The sequence below is a fragment of the Bubalus bubalis genome, chromosome 13 (assembly GCF_019923935.1).
Source record: "Bubalus bubalis isolate 160015118507 breed Murrah chromosome 13, NDDB_SH_1, whole genome shotgun sequence".
NCBI classification, from domain to species: Eukaryota; Metazoa; Chordata; class Mammalia; order Artiodactyla; family Bovidae; genus Bubalus; species Bubalus bubalis.
The window spans coordinates 2,041,182-2,057,664 of NC_059169.1; the positions used below are offsets into that span (position 1 = coordinate 2,041,182).

General features: G+C 53.1%; 1 protein-coding gene across 1 annotated transcript in view; it reads right to left on the bottom strand.

The window, feature by feature from the left end:
• COL4A2 (collagen type IV alpha 2 chain) overlaps positions 1 to 16,483 on the bottom strand; it is a 161,655-nt gene that overhangs the window by 62,980 nt on the left and 82,192 nt on the right. The gene's annotated exons all lie outside the window — the stretch shown is intronic.

Below are 16,483 nucleotides of genomic sequence, written 5' to 3' on the forward strand. Positions count from 1 at the left end.
TCCATAGACAAGATGGAACACAGACCCAACTGTAAGGGTGGGACTGTGACAAGTCCCACCTTTAGAAGAAGGCGTAGGAGAGAATCTGTGACTCTGGGTCAGGCGAGGGCTGCGTCCATAAGACGCGAAAGTCACAAGTCATAGGAGACAAAAAGCGGAGACAACGTTTGATCTTCAGAAGGTTCTGTCTGAAACATAAAAAGCAGGCCACACACTGGGAGAAACACTCACAAGACACATGTGATAAACGACTTTTATCCAGAATATAGACAGGGCTCCCAGAAATCAACAGCAAGGAAACGAACAACCTGACTGGAAAAATGGGTAAAAGATCTGAACAGACTCTTCATCACAGAAGAGGTGCAGACGGAAAACAGGCAAGGGGCTCAACACCATCAGTCATTAGAGAAAAGCAAATTAAATCCAGACTAAGGTGTAACTGAGAAGGCAATGGCACCCCACTCCAGTACCCTTCCCTGGAGAATCCCATGGACGGAGGAGCTTGGTGGGCTACAGTCCATGCGGTCGCGAAGAATCGGACACGACTGAGCAACTTCTCTTTCGCTTTTCACTTTCATGCATTGGAGAAGGAAATGACAACCCACTCCAGTATTCTTGCCTGGAGAATCCCAGGGACAGGGGGACCTGGTGGGCTGCCGTCTAGGGGGTCGCACAGAGTCAGACACAACTGATGTGACTTAGCAGCAGCACCAGCAAGGTGTAACTCTGGCTGCCGGAGTGGCTGACATGCCCACACAAAGACTGGCAAGGCCAAGTACTGCTGGGGGTGCAGAGAAAGCACGTCAGAGCCGTCGGGGGCGCAGACCTGGGTGGCTGAAGCCAAACACTCACTTGCAGAAGTCCTGGAGGTAAATGCTCAGAGTGGTGCAACGTCTTCCAGCTGAAAACTGGAAGCAACCTGACTGTCCTCAGTGGAAGACCAGATCATGGTCCATTCATGAGACAGAAAGCTGCTGAGTAACACAAAAGGAAAACGGCATCTGATGCGTGTGAAGGCGAGGGGGGATCTCAAAGGCACTGCCCTCAGGGAAGGATCCAGATACAAGGCTGAGCTCTGTCTGTCCTGCTCATGCGATACTACGCTATTATCCTGGTTAGGTGATGTTCTAGACACAGGAAGCAGAGAAGCAAATGCTACATCAGGAGACAGAGGGAGGAGACAGGCTGCAAAGGGCACAAAGCAACGACAGCAAAGCAACTGTGGGGTCCGAGACCTGCTTTATGTCACGACTTCGGTGCTCACTAGATGGAAATGTGTGTTAAATTTGCCAGTTTTCACAGAATCACATGAAAATTACATCTCAATAAACTTGACCTAAAATCAAAGAAACAACAAAAAAGGGGTCTGGTGAAGGCAAAGATGAAGAAGGCAGCTTCTGAGGCTCACAGACAGATTGCACAGGACCAGTTCTTCTGTTGCGTCCCTACAAGTGAATGGATAACACAGATAATATTGGTAAATGGAGGAAGAGAAGATGCTTATAAAAGGATATATTGGAAACATCTGGGCTTCCCTGGTGGCTCAGATGGTAAAGAATCTGCCTGTAATGTGGGAGACTGGAGTTTGATCCCTGGGTTGGAAAAATCCCCAGGAGAAGAGAATGGCAACCCATTCCAGTGTTCTTGCCTGGAGAACTCCATGGACAGAGGAGCCTGGCGGGCTACCGTCCATGGGGTTGCTAAGAGTCGAACATGCAACTAGCATACACAGAAACATCCAGAAAGATGCTTTTTAAAATGTGTGCCAAGGAAATGAAAGAATTTCAAGAAACCAAGACTGAGCTCTCCTTGCCTGGAAGCGGGTCTGTCCATGCGTGATCCTGACAGGGATTAGGACTGTCCAGGCCACGGCCCGCAGGATAGCAGAGGCGGAAGCCCGTCAGGTCCAAGTTCGAATCAGGAGCACAAGATTCACCACGGGTGTCACGGGTCTCCATCGTATGTGACTTTCACAGACAACGAAAGCAGAGGTGGTCACCTGTGATCGCAAGATGCTATAGACTAGTTTATCTGAGATGAGGTGACTTGGAAAGACTCACATTTTAAAGCGAAGGAAAGATGGATCCTCTCTTTTTCCTCCACCCACAGGACCAGTACGCCTGAAAACTGTGCTCCTAGTTCTAAAAATAGGCAGCGCATGGGCAGTCAGACACAATGGCTTTAGCCCAGCGCGAGGCTGAGCTTTTTATAGTCTGGATGTGATTTGGCTTGGCACAGGCTGGGAAGGCCGGTTTTCTGGAAATGCCTTCCACCGCCTCTGTGCTTGTAGCAGTAAGTACATTTCATCCGCCCAAAGACGAATCCTTGCTTAGCAGACAGACTGGATTTCCTAAGTCTCTGGATTTCCTAAGGTCTCCAAGAAGGTGTGGAGGAGGGTGGTGTGGATGAGCCGAAGGCCTAGGGGAGCAGAAATGGCGGCCAAGGAACGGTCTGGAAAAAGCTGATTCAGGGTGCTGGTTGTCAGGCTCCCGTGCATATGAAACACTCTTTCCAGCCCAGCAGCCGACATCCTGGAAACAGCATCAACAACCAGAGCATCGTCAAGCAGCCTTGACGTTCTCATGAGTGACCCTACAAGGCCACCCTGGATGTGCCTGCAAGACTAGAAAGTGATATGTGCACTGAGAGGCAACTTTGAAGTCACTGGAATTATAAAAATGTTATCCAACCATAAAAAGAGTGAAATAATGTCATTTGCAGCAACATGGATGGACCGGGAGGCTGTCACACTGAATGAGGCAGATCAGACAGAGAGACAAGTGTCCCGTGGTATTGCTCACATGTGGAATCTGAAAAAATGGTATGAAAGAATCTATTAACAAAACAAATAGACTCATAGCAATAGATACAGAAAACAAACTTATGGTTACCAGGAGGCAAGGGGGAGAGAGATGAATTGAGAGATTAGGACTGATATATACACACTGTGGTCAGACATTTGAGTCATGTCTGACTCTTTGTGCCCCCACAGACTGTAGCCCATCAAGCTCCTCTGTCCATGGAACTTTCCAGGCAAGAACACTCCAGGGGATCTTCCTGATTCAGGGATCAAACCCGCGTGTCTTGAGTCTTCTGCATTGACAGGCAGATTGTGCACACTAGTGCCACTTGAGAAGCCCCGTACATGCAGGCGTGCTAAGTCCCTTCAGTCGTGTCCAAGTCTTTGTGACCTTATGGACTGTAGCCCACCAGGTTCCTCTGTCCGTGGGATTCTCCCGGCAAGAACACTGGAGTGGGTTGCCATGACCTCCTCCAGGGGATCTTCCTGACCCAGGGATGGAACTGCATCTCTTGTGTCTCCTGCATTGTCAGGCAGGTTCTTTACCGCTAGCGCCACCATTAAATAGCTAATAAGGACCAATCTAGACAGCATATTAAAAAGCAGAGACATTACTTTGCCAACATAGGTCCATCTAGCCAAGGCTATGGTTTTTCCAGTAATTATGTATGGATGTGAGAGTTGCACCATAAATAAAGCTGAGCGCTGAAGAATTGATGCTTTTGAACTGTGGTGTTGGAGAAGACTCTTGAGAGTCTCTTGGACTGCAAGGAGATCCAACCAGTCCATCCTAAAGGAGATCAGTCCTGAATATTCATTGGAAGGACTGATGCTGAAGCTTAAACTTCAAAACTTTGGCCACCTGATGAGAAGAACTGACTCATCTGAAAACACCCTGATGCTGGGAAAGATTGAAGGTGGGAGGAGAAGGGGACGACAGAGGATGAGATGGCTGGATGGCATCACCGACTCAATGGACATGAGTTTGAGTAAACTCTGGGAGTTGGTGATGGCCAGGGAGGCCTGGCGTGCTGCAGTCCATGGGGTCACAAAGAGTCAGGCACGACTGAGCGGCTGAGCTGAACTGAACTGAAGGACCTATTGTATAGTACAAGGAACTCTACTCAATACTCTGTAATGGCCTACATGGGAAGAGACTCTAACACAGAGCGGATGTAAGTGCATTTATAACTGATCCACTGGGCTGTACTGCAGAGACTAACACAAGGCTGTAAGTCAGCTGTGCTCTAATAATAACTAATTAGGAAAAAGAGGATTGGTGATGAGCACAGCTCAAAGCGGATATTTAGGGGCTCAGTTGTAGGCTATGTGTTTCAGTGTGCGAGCTGCAGGAGCCAGCTCCTTGCGAGTCCTCTGAATCACATCCATAGGTCATTTCACGCGTGCAGTCTCGGTCACTGCCCGTGTGGAGGCCTGCGCCCACGGACAGCCTGCAGCGCAGGACACGGCCTCTGGTGGGAAGAGCAAGAGGAAACATTGGATGCCTGGCTTTCCAAACAGCGGCCTCCCCGCTGAGATGACCCACCGGGCTGGCAGCCTTTGAGAGGGACCTCTTGGCATCCTGGCACAGCCCAGGAATGGAACCAACTATTCTATCTCCTTTCCATTTAGACTAAACACAGTCACACGAAAGAAAAATATTCTCGAGGTTGGCATTATATTTAGTTGGTCTGTTATGAAAAAAAAAAAAAAATTGGCCAACAAAAGAAAAAAGATTCAGAGCCAGGGAGGGTTCCGACTTGGCTGGGCACAGGGCTCTTTTTCCTGTTCATCTGCCTCTGAAATGTTCCTGAAAAGGGCAAGTTCTAAATCGAGCTCCACCCTGCCCGTCCAGCAAAAGGCATGACCGCCTCTCCTCCTCCTCCTTCCTTGGCATTAATTGACTTCTCTGTTGCTTTATCCTCATTGACGTTATTTAGGTTTTCATTTCCTTTTCCAGATTTCAAAATTTATTTTTAAACTTACATACAGTGGGATCCAGTTTTCTGGCATGTAGTTCTGTGAGTCTGGACACATGCTCAGAGCTGTATCAGCTCAAGGCACTAGGCTGTTCCCCCCTGCCCTCCCCGCGCCATCAAGCCCCCCTCCATCCTCTGTCTGTCGCTGGGCCTCATGGGGGTGCCCCTCTGGACGGTCACACACGTGGAATCACTCGCATCTCAGCTCTGGGGCTGGCCCTGTTCACTCAGCATCTGAGGCCCGCCGCCCCCCTGTGTGTTTCAACATTGTGGTCCTTTTAACCGTGGAAGCCTGTTCTGTTGTGCCCATCACTGCGAGGGTTATCCATTCACTCCCTGGGGGACAGCTGGATCGTTTCCAGGTTTCGGTCAGCGTGAATCGGGCTACTTAAAATCATTCATGGATGGTTTTTCTGTGTGTGTGGACACGCTTTTGTAAATGCCCAGGGAGGAGAACCTGGGCCTTATGGGAAGAGTATGTTTGTTTAACTCTATTAAAAAGCTGTGGGACCATTTTCCAGGCTGCTCCAGTTTGTGTTCCCACTGGCAGCACGTCAGAGTTACCGTGCCTGTCAGGGCTTGGCGTTCTCCGCTCCCTTAGCCGCCCTGCGAGCTCTGCAGAGCTACTGCGTTATGGCTTTGACCTCACTCCTTCCACATTTCTGCTAACCCTGGGTCCAGTGCAGGGCTCGGAGTTCCCACTTGTAGCATCATCCTGACTGCTCCTGGGACCTCCCTTTGCAATAAGAACTGCAGCCCAGGCCCCTGCGAGCCCCTGCCACACGGTCTGCCCCGAGTCGCCGGGACTGTGACCGCAGCTGCAGTGTCTTTGCTTTTCTCCAAAAAAAGGAAGAACCCAGAGTCGGTTTCACATGCCCTCGGACCTCATAAATGTAGGAAATGAGATAATTCACAAGTTTCTACTGAACAGAAAGTAAACAGAAGAGCAGCCCCTATGTTCTAAGCACTTATGTGGACTTCATTATATTTTCAGGAACATTCAAACATATTCTCAATACATTCTTCAAGAATATATTTTTCAAGGATATTCTCTACTCATGTGTTATTGTACAAAACGCTTTCTGGTACAGGAGCACCAGCTTGGTTCTTAAGCAGGACTTTTATAGGGAAACAGTCCTTTTAAATTAGACCAACATTACACTGGGGTTCCCAGATGGTGCCAGTGGCAAAGAGCTCACGTGCCAATGCAGGAGACATAAGAGATGCAGGTTCAGTCCCTGGGTCGGGAAGATCCCCTGGAGGAGGGCATGGCAACCCAACTCCAGGATTCTTGCCTGGAGAATCCAATGGACAGAGGAGTCTGGCGGGCTGCAGTCCATGGGGTCGCAGAGTTGGACCCACATGAAGTGACTTAGCATGCTCACACTCATATTACGCCGCTTTCAAAGGTATGTCCCTGCTCTTCACCACGGATAGCCTAGCACTTTCCCAAAGCTTCACGCATCACCAGGCTGGGGAGGGACTCCAGGGAGTGTGTGGACCGCTGGCATGGCTGGGAGCTCCTGGGATCATTCTACCCGTGGGATCCCATCTGCATCTCAACAAGAGCCCAGGTTGCTGTGCGCACCCCAGAGCTGGAGCGGGTCACTCAGGGATGGTGCCTGTCCCAGGCCTGTCCTGGCTGGCTGCCAGAACATCAGCTGTGGCGAGTCTGGCCCCTTAAGAATTTCTGGTCCAGGAGTTCTGGAGTGGGAAGGGGTGGAGCCTGGGAGTCTCCATTTTTAACCAGCTCTGCAAGCAGTTCCGGAGCATGGCCAGGCTTCTCTCGCAGGACAGGGGAGGGAAAAGCACGGGGGGTCCTCCCGGGACCCCACAGCGCCGTCTCTGCTGGCACCGTGATGCTCTCTGCGACGGTCCGCGCGGCTCACCCCTGCCAGCCCTTGGAGGGCATGCTCTTGAGTATGGGGAGTCTCTGCAGAGGCTGCCAAGGCCTCTCCAGCTACAAAATCCAGGGGTCCCGCCAAGGCCCCTAAGCAGACCTTGAGGGAATTTCTCCTTGTAGACAGGCTCCCTCCAGCTGTAAAATCCAGGGGTCCTGCCAAGGCCCTCAAGCAGACCTTGAGGGAATTTGTCCTTGTGGACAGGCCCCCTTCAGCCGTAAAATCCAGGGGTCCCGCCAAGGCCCTCAAGCAGACCTTGAGGGAATTTCTCCTTGTGGACAGGCTCCCTCCAGCTGTAAAATCCAGGGGTCCCGCCAAGGCCCCCAAGCACACCTCACAGGAGTCTCTCCATGTGGACAGGCACTGTGACCCAGAATAACAGTTTAGGATGAATTTTCCTGTATTTTCAGCATTTACAATACTTTTCCTTCCACAGATTACAGAAGAAAATCCCTAACGCTCAGAGACCCTACTCCAGTGATTTTAAAGCTGCGTGAGTCTGCGTGAGTGCCTGGGAGCATTTATTTTCTGTCCCTGGAGAGACCCGTCCCAAGTCCAGCTGCGAGGTCTCTTCCTGCCGTAGGGGGTCCCCCCCCACTCCGGGCTCCTCCTGCCCCTCGCCCTCACCTTCCCCGTCACCTGTCATCAGTGCAGGGGCCCACCTGCTCTGCACACCTGAGACGTGTCCCGTGTGCAGCCCGTGTGGGGGCACCCAAGCTGGCTGTCTCTCCCTCCCCAGGCCCCTTGGACCTCGGCCTTTGCACGTGCCTGCCCCATGGCCTGGGCTCTTGGGGGGCTCTGGAGGCTCTACCGCAAACCTCTCTGGGGACATTTTTCTGACTCTGCACCTCGTCAGGGGCTTGAAAAGCTTGCTCCGACCAGAGCACTCTCTGGACAGACTGCAGGGACCAGGCCTCATCTAAGCCTCAGTCCCCAGCCTCCACTATGGCATCTGAGACCCAACCTGCTCACGATGGTTCTGTGACTGAATCACGGCTCTGCGATCACCCAGCTCTGCCGATGTGCTCCCCTGTGGACGCTGAGGCCACAGTCTTCTGTTTTAGGCCATTTTTAAGACTGTTCTGATGGGTTTGTGATTTCCAAAGCACGTCCAAGGCAGAGCGTCAGTGGGTACATGTGGGGGGAACGATGCCCTCTTGTTCTGTCACCCTGATTCTTTAAGTCACCCTAACATGTCAGGATCCGTCCCCACCGCTCGCTCCTGTGGGAGGCCCACAGGACTCAGTTCCAGCAGACGGCCGGGTTTTATCTGTGTTGTCAGAGGCAGGCGTCCCAGGACCCTGCAGGAGCAGGAGACGCCCAGCACGGCCCTGTCTCAGGCAGATAAGGAAGACTTCATCTCCCGAGACCACGACAGCAGACGAGGCTGGGCTTGGGAAGGCAGGCTCCCCCGGCCGGAGGCTCAGCCTCAGTAACGCCCGCACCAGGCCTATCTGAGCACCACTGTCCGTGACAGATAAGCTGTGCAGAGAGCCGCCGTGACTCGGCAGGGTTAAGGGTTACAGAGAAAAGGGGCGAGTTTGCCAGCGTGATCCGAGCTGAGCAGAGGAAGGGTTTCCACGCTTGCTGGCGGTCACTGCTTTAAAATCAAATTTTAACTTCATGCCAGCAAAAGATGCCTCCTCAACTCCTGAGTCTCCGGGGTCGGAGGAATGCCCTGCAGTTCTGACGACCAACACTAGGTGGCGGTCAGTCGCGCTCTTCAGGACCAGGACCCACCCCGCTCTGCACAGATTCGTGGGGGGTTGCAAGGACGGCTTCAGTGGGGCAGAGGGCAGGCTCCGCGTTCGTCATGGGGAGCTATTTCCTGTGGCGAAAACTGTGACTGCAGAATTCCAACAATGCTGTCTACAGAGCCGATCAAATCCCCTTTTTCTTTTCACAGGGCAGTTGATCGCACTCAGTAATTAATTATTTGATAATTCCCTTCCCTTCTGACTTGCTCAAAGGAATGTGTTCTAAATATGGATACAGATATGCAGATAGATAATTGAGGGGTTTTTAAAGCCAGACCCAGTGCGGAGATCCAAGGGATCGCGACCTGGTGTCTGGATTTGGGTCCTCTACAGTACCGGGAAACATTCCCAGATCAGAGCATTTACTGTTCAGAGCAAGAGCAGAGTGATTTAATCTCCACCCCTCCTCTGTGACGTGGGTGCTGTTCTTATGTCTGTATTGTAAGCGGGGGAGAGTGAAGTAAGTCAGAAGGGGAAAAAATATCGTGTATTAATGCATGCATGTGGAATCTGAAAACGTTGGTATAGATGATCTTATTTGCAAAAACAGAGGCACAATCACAGAGAACACATGTGCGGACGCCCAGCGGGGAGGTGGGTGGATGAACTGGGAGACTGGGGTTGACTGACTGTGACCCCACAGACCACACAGTCCAAGGGATTCTCCAGGCCAGAGCACTGGAGTGGGCAGCTGTTGCCTTCTCCAGGGGATCTTCCCAACCCAGGTCTCCGGCATTGCAGGTGGATTCTTTACCAGCTGAGCCACCAGGGAAGCCCAATACACTATTGATATCATGTATAAAATAGATAACTAATAAGAACCTACTGTATTGCTCAGGGAACTCTGCTCAGTGCTCCGTGATGACCTAAATGGTAAGGAAATCCAAACAAGAGGGGATACATGTGAACATATAGGATGTCCCGGGTGGTGCCATGGTAAAGAATTTGCCTACAACGCAGGAGATGCAGGAGACGAGGATTTGATCCCTGGGTTGGGAAGACCCCCTGGAGAAGGAAACAGCAACCCATTCCAGTGTTCTTGCCTGCAGAGTCCCATGGACAGAGGAGCCTGGAGGGCCACAGTCCATGGGGTTGCAAAGAGTCAGACATGACTGAGCGACTGAGCACGGCGCAGCATGTCAGCATATAGCTGATTCACTTTGTTGTACAGCAGAAACGGACACAACTTTGTGAAGCAACTAACCCCAACAAAAATTAAAAACCATAAATGGGAGGACAGAGGCGGGGTGTTGGGGCCCTCGGCTGGCCCACGGAGGAGGAGATTCCTACATGGCCTTCCAGAACATTCCAGAGGCTGCTGTCACCGCACAGCTGAGCCTCCCTTGAGCCATGGCTCTGACCGTGGACCTCGAACATATCTTTTTTACGCATCTTTGTGAAGCTATAATCAAGCCCAAAGCAGATGGACGAAATGACGGCAAAACAAGACAGATGGACACCTGGGGTTCATGAAAATCCAGACAAGCCCAGGCCAACCGCAACCCTTCAGCGATTCTCTGAAAACCCCACGTCTGGGCTTTAACCCGGTGCTGCTCAACTGGGGCCATTTCACGGCTCATTAATTCCCCTCCTGCTCGAAAGTGACGGGGCCAGAAAGAGAAGGTGAAGCTCAGACAGGGCAAGTCTGTTGCTTTTTAGTGACGCTGGTCTAAAGGTATGTAAGGAAGGCCCAGGGGCTCAGGCTGAAACTCTGAGCTACCACAACACCCTGGGGACCACCAGACAGGTCTCTCTCCTACATTCCCCCCAGCTCCCAGGAACAGATGAGCCATCGAGGAAAGATTGTGTTAGAAAGATCTGACGGTTTCTAAGGTGGTGAGAGTGTCTTATGGTAAAAAAGATGGCATCGGTGTGAGCATTTCCCAAACAATGAGTTTCCCTGGGTCTTTGAGAGAGTAAGGGCTTCCCTGGTGGCACACACAGTAAAAAAAAATACACCTGCAATGCCGGAGATTCAGGTTCGACGCCTGGGTTGGGAAGGTCCCCTGGAGAAGGAAATGGCTACACACTCCCAGGTATTCTTGCCTGGAGAATTCCACACACAGAGGAGCCTGGCGGGCTACAAGTCCACGGGGTTGCAAAGAGTTGGACACGACTAAGCAACTTGCACACACCTTGAGAGAATAAGCTTTCAGATATGAGGAAGTTGTTGTAAAGTCGTTTGCACACCTCCTGGGAGAGCAAGTTTACTGTGAGAGGAGGCCATGGTGGCTAAGAAGGCTTTAAGGACCAACCTCAGTAGTAACTGAGCTAAGGAACGGAAGGCAGGCACGGCCCTGGCCAGCCCCAGTGGGCGCAGACCTCCCCCGGGGCAGGCGGGGAAGTGTCAGGGCCGGCGGCTACTGGGTTGTGAACAAAATAAGAGGGTCTAGACTTCTAATCTGATGTTGAGAGAGGTGTGAGGACACAGACTGGTAGCTGAGTAAGCGTGAGAAAAAAGGAGTCTTTGAAAGACGGGCTGAAGGAGATGGGCTGAAGGTGAGATGGTGCTGAGAACTCACGGACGGGAGGGTTTTAGAAAAGTGGCGGAGAAGTTAGCACTGAGACAGAAGCCCTAAACCAGGTGGCGATGGGCACATGTCTGTTCCTTCGCCATACGGGGCTGTTGGATTCTGGGGGTCTGCAAGTGACAGGGGTTCTATGTGTGCAGAGCTGGAAAGCTCCAGGATGTCAGACCTCTTGAAGGTTCCTAGACAGGCACTGGGTTATGGACACATGGATGATCCATTACCTTGGGAACAGCTCCTGGAGAAAGACCCAGCCCAGCTTTGAATTCGATGACTACAAGCCCTAAGTAGGTGGACAGGGCAACAGCAAGTCCGATGTTTGGAAAGGTTAAAAGGCAGACAGAAAAGCCAGATAAACACCCAGCCTTCCTCACTGGCATCTCTAAAAGTATCTATATTTTGGAAACTGTTCCACAAAGTATTTTTGCAAAGACGTGATCAGCCCTGGTACCTAGTGACCTGATTTTGGAAATGTGGGGGGAGGGAGACCCCACTGGCCAGAGCCTTGGGCTACTAGGAGGTGGGGCTCGGGGCCATGGTCAGGCCCTGCCCACAGGGGGCCGGTGCTCCCTGCGAGTGTGCCCCAGCAGATGGCCACCCGGACATCCTGAACTTCCCTCCTAAGACTCCCCGCCCTGTTCAGAGCGATTATTTGGAGGGACACCGAACACACATCCGCAATTAAAAAAAGAACAACAAACCACGAGAAACTGATCTTTTTTCAGTCTGGTGGAAAGATAATGGATGGCTCATTTGTCCAGACATGAGGCCCAGGGTCCTGGGCGAGAGGAAGCCGAGCGACATTAACATCCATTCCAGAGCAGTGACTCAGCGGCTGCTCCGTTCTCACGACACGGGGAGAAAACAACCTCCAGGACACTCGTTCTCCTCCAGCGCGTGTGTTGAAGGAAAAATAAACAGCCGCTGTGTCCACAAGATGGGAGGCAGTGATGGAAGACAGCTGCGTTTCCAGGCCCCGCGCTTATCCCTGACCTGACTCTGGTGCATCTGAGCGCCGACCGAGAACTCAGGGCATCATCCTATTCCATACACTTATTTCATCTGATTTCTGCAAGTGCAGAGGGAGTGAAAATGCAGACCCGGAGTTGTGATTCGTGTGGTGGATTCTCGCCACCTTTGGGGGTCAGAATACACCTCAACGCAGCTTATCCATCACCGACGAGGGGTTCGGCTCCTGGGTGGGATCAAGCCCCAGAAAGCCTTAATGTAGCCTGGATGGCTCTGGAAGATGCTCCCCTTTGAGTGTGTGCTGTGTGGGTGGCTATCTTGTGCTCCATCATGGCTGTGGCCTCCTGGGATGGCCTACGTGAAGGTGCCCTCGGGCGGCGGCCACTCCAGGAGGGAGCCGGGCGGCTTCTCTGTGTGCCCACGTGGCGGCACAGAAGGCCTTGGACGCCAGACAGCCCTCCAGCCCTCCTTCAGGCTGTGATCCCACCGTGGCCCAGACGGGCCCTTCGCAGGCTGGTGCCCCACGTGCCAGCAGCGATGCACGTGGCCTCGGTCAGCGAGAGGCGATGGATGGGGAGGACGCGCCGGTGCTCTCAGAGTGCGGCTCCTGGGGAAACATGGAGCTTGGAAGCATTTTCTCTGTTTTCCAGTAGAATCTGAACATGTTCCAAAGCCACCTCCTGTCTCCCACTTGCCCCAGACCCCGTGCCAGCTGCTTCTACCTGGACCGTCTCTCCCCTCGACGGGCAGAACGCTCGGGAGCCTGTGTCTGGGTCCCCCAGTCTTCTGCAGGGCTCCTCCCCCGGACCTGGGCTCTGTGGGGCTTCCACGCACACCCTGACGTCCTACTCGGCCTCCCTGGTTCCCGCGCTGCAAATCTGGATTCCCCCGGGGTCTGCGTCTTTCCTGGGAGCTCCGAGATGAGGCCTCTCAGTCCCTGGAAGCTGTGTCCGGGATGCTTCCTGCCAGGGACCCCTCTCCATCTGTCCGTCTGTCCGTCCGTCCGTCTGCGTGAAGCCCCATGGTCACTGTGGACTCCCGCATGGAGATTGTTAGCACACTCCCTCCAGGCCTGCCCCCTCCCTGCCTTTGCCGTTCACTCAATTCCCTGCAGTTCACCCGCCTGGACCCCAGACCCATGTGGTGGGGACACCCCCATCCTCCCTGCTCACACCGCGCCCTCCGCCATGACCAGCGCGGCGCCCTGGCCTTGGTCTCATCTCCTCGCGGCCCTGTTTGGGGCCGAGGGTACCCCCCGTGCTAGGTCTGACCTGTGCGCCCCACGTCCCCAGAGCTGGCGGGCGCCCCGCCTCTCCGGCGTGGCCTTTGCCTCTGATGAGTGTCAGAGATGCCCTGCATCCAGGACCAGCACTGCCTGGGGAGCCCCGCCTCTTCTCACACCCCCGATCAGAGGACGAGGGGTGCCCATGGGTGCCCGGGTGGGCAGCGGGCACCTCTTTACGGGATCAGCCACCTCTAACAAGCTCCTGAAGGCTTAGCAAGAGCGGGCTCGCCTAATCAATCTCCACCACCATGATCGAATCCATCTGTTCACACGCCTTCAAGGGAGTCCTGATCATAAGTGGAGTTAGAACCACCGCTGAGGAGTGCATGCCTGTGTATATGTGCAATCATACACACATGTGTACATGTTATTTCATACATTTGGAAGGTGTGAAAAATACAGAAGGGAGAAAAATACAGGAGAAAAACAAAATACGGACTCGACTGGAAGTCAGCTTGTAACAAGGTAGCAGGAAAAGCATCTCGGCTTATTTGTAAATTAAAAAAAGATCCAAACCACCAAGCGTTCACTTCTAACTAGATTACAGCGGCCTTACAGGCTCATCCTCAGGAATTTACCTCTCCCTGGAATGTGCCCCAGGAAGGACCTGGTTTTACGAGAGATCAGCTCGCGTCCACATGCAAATGGATCCTACGCGGTGCATTTCTGCTGTTTCCTGATATGTTCCTGGATCTGCTGTAAGTTGGAGCAGACACCGCGCATCGTCTTTGAAGTGTGTTTCCAGAACCACGCAGTGTCCTGAATGCAATGAAGGCCCAGTGAGGACGCCACGTCCCCTGCTTCCAAGGGGGTCAAGGAAGCCGCGGATGTCTGCAGGGATGCTACATCGGCTTCTGCAGTCCCCGTAAGCATCTCCCTGATTCCAGACTCATTGGTGGTTACAGGCGACAATTTACCATCGGTTTACACCTGGGATTTGTGGTTAACGCTGTCATAGACTCACAGGTTGCTCCTTTCAGGCAAATATTCCTCTCTGCCATGAGAACAGCGGTACTTTCTTGGAAGCTGGGCTGGGACGTGCCAGGAGAGGCTCAGGTGCACAGACCTGACCACTGAGGGGATGGCATGGTTTCTGCTCGCAGAGTGACCCACCAGAAGGTGATTCCCGACGGCAGACAGACTGCCCCTCGGCCAGCTCCTTCAGCTCACCCTCCCAAGCTCCCGGCCGAGACCACAGAGCAGCCGGCGACCCCGGCTGGCTTCTGGGACATTCTCTGGAAGTGCCCTGATGGGCGTGAACACCAATGGTCACTCGCTCGCTCCAGAAATAAAACACCCAGGGGAAAAACGAGGTGTATCTCTCCAGATGGACTTGTCCCCTGACGCAGGTGTCGCGTCTGAGCACAAGGGATGCCCGTGGCCACCCACGAGGGCAGAGAAGCTGGTGCACAAGCCTGGCCTGGACGCCCCCCTGTCCCCCGCCACTGCGAGCTCTGGCCCCACCCCAGGGTTCTGTGCTCCCTTCCGCGGCCCAGGCGGCCACCCCAGCCCAGCCCGGGGCTCCCCGCCTGGCACCGTCCAGCGGGCATTTCTGCGACACAGACCTGAAGCCCCGGGCACCCAGTGTCTGGTCCTCGGGCGAGCCCACCCCGGCAGGCCCTTCCTCCCCCTGGGCCCCCAGGGCCCTGGCCAGCGCCCCTTCCCCACCGGCCCTCTGAACAAAGAGCGTTTTCCAAGCACAGCTCACCTCTTTGATCTCTGGACTAATCTGCTGTGTTTGGGTTTTACAGGGATTTTATAATTCCTCCGGCCCACATCCCCGCTAGCTGGCACCCAGTTCCCCTGTCTTTAAACCCGTGGCTTGAACACAGGTGTGGACTCCAGCCTTGCCTCCCTGGGGTGGCGGACGCTGCAGACACCCCCCTGGGGACAGCTGTCTCCCAGTTCCCTGTTCTCTGCTGCTTGCCCTCCATTTTCCAGTCGGTGGGGATGGGGGGTTCTGTCTCCGCTCAGACGCCCCCCTCTCTGCCCCGGTCTTCCCACCGCACAACTGCCAGGTGAGTCTGTGCCCAGGAGACCCGCCCTAGTGACGCAGCTGCCCCCGTTGGAGTGCCCCGGCCAAGGTGGGTGTTCGCAGCCTCCCAGGCCACACCCTTCATTCCTGGGAGGAGAATTCCACTCTCTGCCCAGCCAGGCCTGCCCCTAGGGTGGCTGCCAGGCCTCCTTCAAACCTGCATCTCCAGCCCATCTCCTGGTCTCTCACACAGAGTGGGTGGCAGCCTGTGTGTAGAATAAAGGAATCGTCAAAATACATTGATTTTTATAAGTCCGGCATTTCCCAACCCAGGGATCGAACCCGGGTCTCCCGCATGGCAGGTGGGTTCTCTCTACCGTCTGAGCCACCAGGGAAGCACACAGCAAGGGCAGAACCTTCAAATTTGTGTTTGCATCTGAAGATCTGCGTTGACCCTGAAAGTTTACCTTCAAAGGATAATTCGCTTAAATAAGAGAGACGGAAACTTGCCCTGGCTGTTTTGCTACCTTATACTTTTTTTGTCTTGAACGGTAATTTTGCCTTCAACAGTCTCTGTGATTCAGAGACGCCAGTGAAGACCTTCAGACCAAGAGAATCCTTCAAAATATCACGGGTATGAAGGGAGCGAACCACCTGGGGTTGTCTGAGATGAGAATGACGAAGTCTGGTTTTAGAAAGCAGCAGAGCCAAAGGTTTTCCCGAAACAAAACGTGAACTCTGAGGAGGAATTTTTCAAGTAAGTCTTGTTTGTTTGAGTTCCCACGGGCAGGCAGACGCACAAACACAACTCCCCTGTCTGCTCTAAACATAGCGAATCAGGCATCTTTGGGTTTTAAAGGGCAGACACCTTTGCGAGAATTGCATGGCACATGTTGTGTTTCATGGGATTGTTTAATTACGATGTTATTCGTTTAAGAAGACCTGGATTACACTAAAGCCAGTTGGTTTGATTCCCTTGAGCAAAACCCCTAAACCACCCCTCGTCTGCAGACAAGGATTTAGTTTTGATGACGCTTCCACTCATAAACCTCTTCTCCGCTTCTTTCCCACCTCCTTAGATCAACAGCAGGTAATCAGTACTTATCTATGGAATAGACAGATAGATAAGAAATGTTTAAAAAATGGAGCAGTCTGTTGCAAAGCTGAGCCCTGCTAAGCCAACTCGATGGTCAGGAAAAAGTTGGAAATGCGTGGGCGCGTTTCTGAAGGTCTTAGAAAAATTCAGGAAGTCCAGCAGATGTTTTCTATTAAGGGGCGTTGGAAGCCCC